Source organism: Choloepus didactylus, chromosome 9, assembly GCF_015220235.1.
Source record: "Choloepus didactylus isolate mChoDid1 chromosome 9, mChoDid1.pri, whole genome shotgun sequence".
NCBI lineage: Eukaryota > Metazoa > Chordata > Mammalia > Pilosa > Megalonychidae > Choloepus > Choloepus didactylus.
The window spans coordinates 126,723,116-126,731,199 of record NC_051315.1 but is presented as its reverse complement, the minus strand read 5'-3'; the positions used below and the strand labels follow the sequence as shown (position 1 = coordinate 126,731,199).

Sequence of the window (8,084 nt, the reverse complement as noted above, 5' to 3'; positions counted from 1 at the left end):
CCCCGGGGGCCCCGCAGCCCGGGGAGAAGCGGAGCCCAGGGAGGCGGCGCGGAGGGCGGGAAGAGGCGGAGTGTGCCCGGGAGCGCGGAGGGGCTCGGGGAGCTGGGAGGAGAGAGGACACCGGGAAGGAGTCCTCAGCCGGGGGTGAGCCATACCCCCACACCCTTTAAATGTCCGCGCCTAGCACGCGCCCTTCTGATGACGGGGGCGAGCATTCCCGTCGTGTGAAAAGGACCCCCCCACCCCCGCCCTGAACTAAGGCAGCCGCGTTTTGATCCAGATGCTAGTGTCATCTGATTTCCACTCGCGGGTCTGGACTCGGAGGCCCCGGGGAAGCAGATTTCCGGCTGGGACCCTGGGAGGAGAGCGGTGCCTTCCCTGAGGGACGCACTCGGGGAAGCAGGTGGGGGTGAGGGTGGAGGGTGGGGGGTGAGGAAGGGGTGGGGGGGGCGCGATCCTGGCGCCCGCGGGGCTCCCGGGGGACACGTCCAGGCAGCAGCCTCGCGGGTCTGGGCCAGGGGAGGGGTCGGGGCTGCCCGGATTCACTGGGCTCCTCACACACGTGGTGGTGGAAGACGAGGGGTGGCTGAGGTCACCCCAGAAACATCAGGAGACAGAAAGGGGCATCTCGGGGGCCTGAGCCCTGGGAGATGGTCCCCCTGCTCTCTCTGTGCCTTCCACACTCTTCCTGCACTTCCCGTCTGAGCCCATATTTCCAGCTCACACCTGCTCCTGGTCCTCACCCCTGTGGAGGCCAAATAACGTCCGGCCAAAGCTGTCCACGTCCTAACCCCAAACCCAGTGAATATGTTACTTCCAGGGCAAAGGGGATGAAGGCTGCCCATCAGCTGACCTTAAAGAGGGAGATTTTCCTGGATTATCCCAAGGATCTCAGTGTAATCACGAGGCCCTCATAGGGAAGGAGGGAGGCAGGAGGGTCCGAGTGAGAGAGAATCGGTGTGAAGACTGAAACAGGGATGGGAGTGATGAGGCCTCAGGAGGGAAACAGACGACCCCTAGAACCTGAATCCCCCCAGAGCCTCCAGGAGGGCACGCGGCCCATCCACATTTGTTCAGCCTCTGAGATTCACCTGGTCTTCTGAACTGTAAGTTAACTAACCTGTGATGTTTTAGCACTAAGCATGTGGTAACTGACAGCAGCAGCAACAGGAAATGAACAAAACACCCATCATGTCCACTGACCGCTGGAGGTCACCTGGTGTCCTAGATACCTCGGATTCCACACGTGCAGAACTGAGCTCACTTCCCACCATCATGAACCACCTCCAAGCAGAGGAACAACAATGGACTTTGAAGGACGTTGAGTGCGGGATACTGATTACGTGCTTCAACCTGGCGGGCCTAGGCCGGGGGACCGGATCCACCCCTGGGGAGGGTAGTGGGTACGGGTGACAGCGCCCTCCACAGCCCCCCGGGCCTGAGAAGGTGAGGCCGGAGGCAGGCCCCAATTCCTCACCCAAAACCAACCGTTGGAGGAAGCTTGCCGGGTAAGACCGCCTCCCTCGTCTAACCACTCAACCCCTCCGTTACAATGCAACGTCCCCTACTGCCAGTGCGCATGCACCAATCATTGTGCAACACCCAACAACCAACCTCCGCGCCCTCTCAGAACCAATCCAAGCCTTTAACCTCTACAGCTACCCCGCCCTCTAGACCGCCCGTTATAAGCTTGTACTCTCCCCTAATAAACTCTCTTGGTTTCTTCACCCTAAAAAGAACCGTGTCCCGCCTGTTCCTTTCTCGCCGCCCTCCATACTTTGCACGCCCCCGCTGGGGACCTGGCCAAGTCCCCCGCCTCGCCCTCGCCTCCGGGAAAGAGCCCCCGCCGCCGGTACCCTCCGAGCAATCCCGAGAGCCTAGGATTTAGCCACCGGCCGCCACCCACCCACCCAGACGAGTCAACTGCGACCGCAGTTGAGGTCTGTTCCTTATTGCCCACGCCAAGCTAAGGAAAGCCACAAAGCCTCTCTGAGCATCAGTTTCCCTTCTCCCGTGGAAAATGCTTTCTCATCCATAATAATTCACCTTAAATGTAGCTACCTCTGAAAACAAAGTTGGAGGTCTCACACTTACCAATTTCAAATTTTATTACAATGAAACAGGAATCAAACCAGAGTGGTACTGGCATAAAGACAAGCCCATAACCCATAGGAATAGAATTGACAGTCAGATATAAGCTCCCGCATTTATGGCCATCAGATTTTTGACAAGAGTACTAAGTCTGATCAATGAGGAATGAATAGGTTCTTCAAAAATGTGCTGGGAAAACTGGGTATTCACTTGCAAAAGGAAGATACCTCACCTCTCACCAGATACCAAAGTTAACTCTAAATGCGACAAGGATCTAAACACTGGAGGTAAAATCATAACACTCTAGAAGAAAACATAATGGAAAATGTTCATAATCTAGTATTTAGAGTGATTTGTTAGATATGACACCAAAGCATGAGCAACAAAGAAAATTAGACAAAACAGACTTCATGAAAATGAAAAGCTTTTGTGCACCAAAGGATGTTATCCAGAAAGCAAAAAGACAACCTACAGAATGGGAGAGGATAATTGCTAATCATATACCTGATAAGACTTTAATATTCAGATTATTTACCAAACAGCTAAGAGTCAACCAGAAAATACAAATTACCCAATTAAAAAATGGCCAAGGATTTGAATAGACATTTCTCTGATGAAGTTATGCAAATGGCCAATAAGCACAAAAAGATGCTCAACATCATTGGTCATCAGGGAAATGCAAACCAATACCAAAATGAGATGGTACTTCACACCCACTAGGATGGTTATTAGAAGGGAAGAAAAACGAAAAAGTAACAAACAAGCATTGCAAGGATGTAGACAAATTGGAGCCCTCATACATTGTAGGTGTGATTGTAAAATGGTGCAACCACTGTGGAAATCAATTGGACAGTTCTTCAGAAAGATAGTCCCACATGACCTGGCAATCTCATTTCTTGGTATACATTCAAAAGAAATGAAAGTAGGTGGTGAAACAGACATTTGTAAAATAATGTTCATAGCAGCATTATTCACAATAGTGAAAAAGTGGAATCAACCCAAGTGTCCTTCAACAGATGAATGGTCAAATGAAATGTGTTCCATTCCTACAAGAAATATTATTCAGCCATAAAAAGGAACAAAGTTCTGACAATTGCTATATCATGGATGAACTGTGAAAATATGCTGAGTGAAATACACGAAACATAAAAAGACAAATATTGTATAATCTCACTTACATTAAATACCTAGACCTAGAAAATTCATAGATACTGATAGTACATTACAGGTTACCAGGGCTGGGGAGGGGTGGGGGTGGGAAATGGGGAGTTACAGCATAAGGCTGCAGAGTGAAAGGATGGTGGTGATGGTAGCACAGTGTTGTGAATGTAATCAATACCACTGAATTGTACATGAAAATGGTTACAATGGAAAATTTAGAGTTGTGTATATAAAAGTTTTAAAAAGTGGCTTCCTCTATGATGCTGTCCCTGCCTCCCTCATTATTTCCCTATCCAGGCCCATGAACTGTAAATTGAAATAGAAAAAAAAAAGAAAGGAAAGAACCTAAATGCCCATTACTGACAAATAGTGACTAATTGTTTTGCAGCCATCTGTGTGTATATTGGTTTTGCTACAAGAATCTTGGATGCAGAGGCTATGGCTTATACACGTTGACTCCTTCAGTACCAAGCACAGAAATCAAAGTAGAAATCAACAATTATTTGGCAAATGAATGGGAATCCATAAATTACTAACAGGCTGTGGAGTAAGCAACTCTTCAGCCGCACTGCGCGCACCCCTCCCTGTGGAGCGGCCACAGCTGGGCCCCTGTCTGCAGAGCGGCGCCCGCACACCTGAGCGCCCCACGCGGGTCCTCGCCGCGCCCCCTGCTGGACGGCTTCGTGGCTCCCGCAGAGGAAGCCCATTCCCAGCCCCGGGGCAGGAGGCCCTGTGAACCGGTTCAGATTGGACAGCTGAGCCCAGGGATTTTTAGTTTTTTGTTTTTAGATGACCAGGAAGTTTATTGAAGGGCACAAGTTGGGCGAGAGCAGCGCTGGCAAAGCCTTCTTGAGTGCAGGACCTGCTAAATGCCCAGAGGCCTAGATTGGTAATGTGTTTGAGCCAACAACCATCGGGTTGAGGTGCTTCTTTCTCAACCAACACATCTTCAAATTTATCAACATTGAACTTAGTAAAGCCCCACTTCTTGGAGATGTGGATTTTCTGGCAGCTGGGGAACTTGAACTTGGCTCAGACCAGTGCATCAATCATGTGCTCCTTGTTTTGAAGCTGGGTGTGGATGGACATGACGACTTGGCCTGTGGGGACCCTGGCTACTGTACCCTGGGGCTTTCCAAAGGCACCTCACATCCTTTCTGGAGCCTAGATTGTGGATGGCACGGGGTCAGGCCTGACCATCAACAAATAAGGACCATCTACAAGGTCCCTTAGGGCAACCCATATGAGCAATAGGCTTCATACACTTCCATGGAGATTCTGTCTGCAGAGCCCCACAGTTTAAAAATAATTTAAATTTGATTTCTTAAGGGGAGGGATGGGAAAGAGAATGTAAGGTGTTTGGTTTGCCACAGTACCCACCACTCCCTCTTGTCCACCGTCTCCTCCATTTTTAATCTTTGATAGTATCTGCCTTCTGAGTTTGAAACCCCTGGCCTACATCTGCTAGCTACAAACTTCACTCTCCATCAACACCAAAGTATTCCTTCTCCAACTTTTTATTCCTTTGCACACAGTTCCCCTGTTCTGTCTTGGAGGATGACTATCCTTGCCTCCTTCCTTCACCTGGCTAAGCCCTGGTAAGCCTGCCAGGCTCGGTTCATTGGTCTACACTTCTGTGGAGTCTCCTCGATACCTTGCCCACGAGCAGAATCACTTGGTCCCACTGTTCCCACAGCCATGTCCACACCGTCTGTTATAACAGATTAAACCAATGTCTGGATTGTGTCTCCATCTCCCTCAGGAGAGTGATTTAGTCTTACTAACTTTGTGTCACCACTTCCTGGTAGGTATCTGCAACAGTAGTTGCTCAATAAATGTTTGCCACATGAATGACTCCCCTGTCAAAGTTATTCAAAACATTACCTGAGCAGGCTGGGTCCACAGCATAGATTAGAGCAGTTAGGGTAGGTGAGAAAGGTTTCCTAATTTTTTACTTATTAGCCCATTTGTTTTGTTTCTAATAGTGGTATAAAGGTATGCTAATATAAAGATAATGTGCAAGTATTAAGGTGATTTCATTTGGTTTCAAATATAAAGACACACAAATCAGAAAGTATTTAAATCTGAATTCTACTGTTTCCCAGCCTCTGATGATCCAAAATGCTCTGTTACCTTGAGCCCTAACCCATCCTCAGAGCAGCGATACTGGGTGTGGCTGGCAGAGTAATGGGCCCCCAAAGAAGTTCACATCCCACTCTCGGAAACCTGTGAATATGCCATGTTATGTGGCAAAGGGAATGAAGGAGGTGAATGGAATTACATTTGCTCTTCAGCAGACCTGGAGATGGGGAGACTATCCTGCATTATCCAGGTGTGCCTGAAACAATCACAAGGGAAAGAGGGGGCAGGAAAGTCAGTGTCAGAATGATGCAGCATGAAAAAGACACCACCAACCATTGATGGCTTTTAAGACGGTGGAAGGGGCTACAAGCCAGGGAATGCAGGCAGCCACAAGAGGCTGGAAAACACATGGAAACAGATCATCAAGAAAGGACCAGATCCTCCTGACATCTTGATTTTAGTCCAGTGAGACCATTTCTGAACTATACAACTGTAAAATAATCACTCTGTTCTTTTACATCACTGATACAACAGCCATAGGAAACTGACACATTGGATCACCACGAGGAGACAAGAATTTTCTGTAGCCCTTTTAAAATCATCCAAGCTGGGCCCTACCAGTTTGAATGTCATCATTTTTTCAACAAGTAAGGTGCTTGGTGCATGCAGCACTAGGTGCTGGTTTGAGAAGAAAGTGGGTTTACTGATTGTTAATGCTGTAGAAACCATCATCTGCAAAAGAGATTGATGGGAAGGCTACAGCTTGAACACCACACCACCTGATTTTCTTCAGATGTCCAAGCACAGTGCCTGGAATGGTTCCTGGCATATAGACCTTGGCATATAGAACTGCACCACAAGTGTTAGCTGTCATCATCATCATCATCATCATCATCATCCACAATAAAGCAGTGTGGGAATCTTTGCTTAATCCAAACCCAACCACTTTCAACAGTTAATTCATGTACAAGACCTTGTGATGGATAATGACTAACACCCGGGAGGGTCCTTTGTGCAAACACAAACCTGGAAGGAAGCTGGCTGCATATAAAGAATGACTCAAGTGAGACTCTTTTGCTTGCTACCTGCAAGGCATTTGTCCAATATGAGAATTTTGAACCGTTTCAAAATGGCCACTCAATGCTCTGTTTTCCTCTTTCCCATTCACTGCTTCAATCAAATTTCTTTTTTCTTTCTTTCTCTTTCTTTCTTTCTTTCTTACTTTCTTTTTTCTTTTTTGTTCTTTCGTTCTTTCAATACAAACACCATTTTATTTATGTTAAATTATCAAAATTCCTAAAGAAATAAGAATATCCATAGGTAGTGACAATACCTCTGATGAAAGTGTAAATTGGAGCACATTTCTGGAAACAACTTGACTACAGGCATCAGGAGCTTAAAAAATGTTCAAATCATGCAAAAAGTTTCCAGTAGGAGAGCACAACTGTTTGTCTATCCCTGATGGAAGAACAATCATGATCTTCAATTTCCAGGGGGATTCCATTAGGATTGACAGGGGAATAAAGTAGCACTTAGCTCCTCAGAGTAGCAGAATCTGGGAAATAATTTGTGAGAAGGAAGTGGCAACTAGATCATCTACACCACACTTTCCAAGCTGTTCTTTCTCCTCCTCAAAAACAATCCCTAGAAAATAATCAGATCTGCACCAACTGATTCATATGTAAAGACTTTGATTGCATTGTACTTAATAATAGGAAGGAGTTAAAAAAAAAAAAAAAAGTGTGCAGTAGCAGGAACAAAGTTCCATCCATAATAATACATACTAAGAATCATTTAAAATATGTTTAAAAAAATTTTAGTACACTTTTTATCGTGAACTTTAACATATATACATAGCTGTGGTAACTTTCAAAGTGTGATTTAACAAGTAGTTAGAGAGGAAAATTCAAAGAATGTCATGGGTCACAATTCTACAACTTCAACTATTTCCATTATTGTAAAATATAACATACATACAGGAAGGTGTTAACTTTCTGTGTGTATAGGTACATACAGGTACATATAGCTCAACAAGCAGTTATATAGGTAATTTCAAAAATTGTTATGGGTTGCAGTTTCACAGTCTCAGTTCTTTCCGTATTATGCAATGTAGGGTATATACAGAAAGGTGAGGACTTTCAAAGCACAATTCAATGAGTAGCTATAGAGCAAATTTCAAAGGATGATATAGTTGCAGTTCCACCATGCCACTTACCTCCTTCCAAATATTCTGACACACCAGCATCTAAATATATATCTATGAAATTTCAGTGTTCATTTCCCTTTGTTAAATCATATTTTGTTTGTTGCTACCCCTTCCTCTCACTTAATCTCTTTCTCCATCTTCAGTGGTTTCTAGGCAGTGACAACTCTAACTTGCTCACACTGCTTCAAACAAATTTCTAGACACCAAAGGGCTGGTGAGTTGGGCACAACTGGTGGGGAAATCAGGTGGGGAAAGGGAATAAGCAGTTCAGGCAGAAGAGACAAGGAAAGGAAGTGCAGTGGAAAATGAGAACATAAGCATGTTTGATACTCCCACACTAATATTTTCCCATTGTCTAGAAATTTGTGGCTAAAAAGAGAAGAAAGCAGACAGGAGCAACAGCATTGCTCTAAGGGGTGGTAGGGGCCGTGGGTTCCATCCTGGTATCTGCATTTTGCAGGAGAACCTTAGGAAATACATTAAAAAAAATCGATGTTTTTTAATAGCAAAATTGAGAAAAAATAATACAATTACCAAAGAATAA

General features: G+C 45.6%; 1 protein-coding gene and 1 pseudogene across 2 annotated transcripts in view; both read right to left on the bottom strand.

Annotated features, from left to right (window-relative positions):
- Nucleotides 1-8,084, bottom strand: part of LOC119544040 (UDP-glucuronosyltransferase 1-6-like) — a 235,793-nt gene that overhangs the window by 73,167 nt on the left and 154,542 nt on the right. The gene's annotated exons all lie outside the window — the stretch shown is intronic.
- Nucleotides 4,464-4,590, bottom strand: LOC119545022 (annotated as a pseudogene).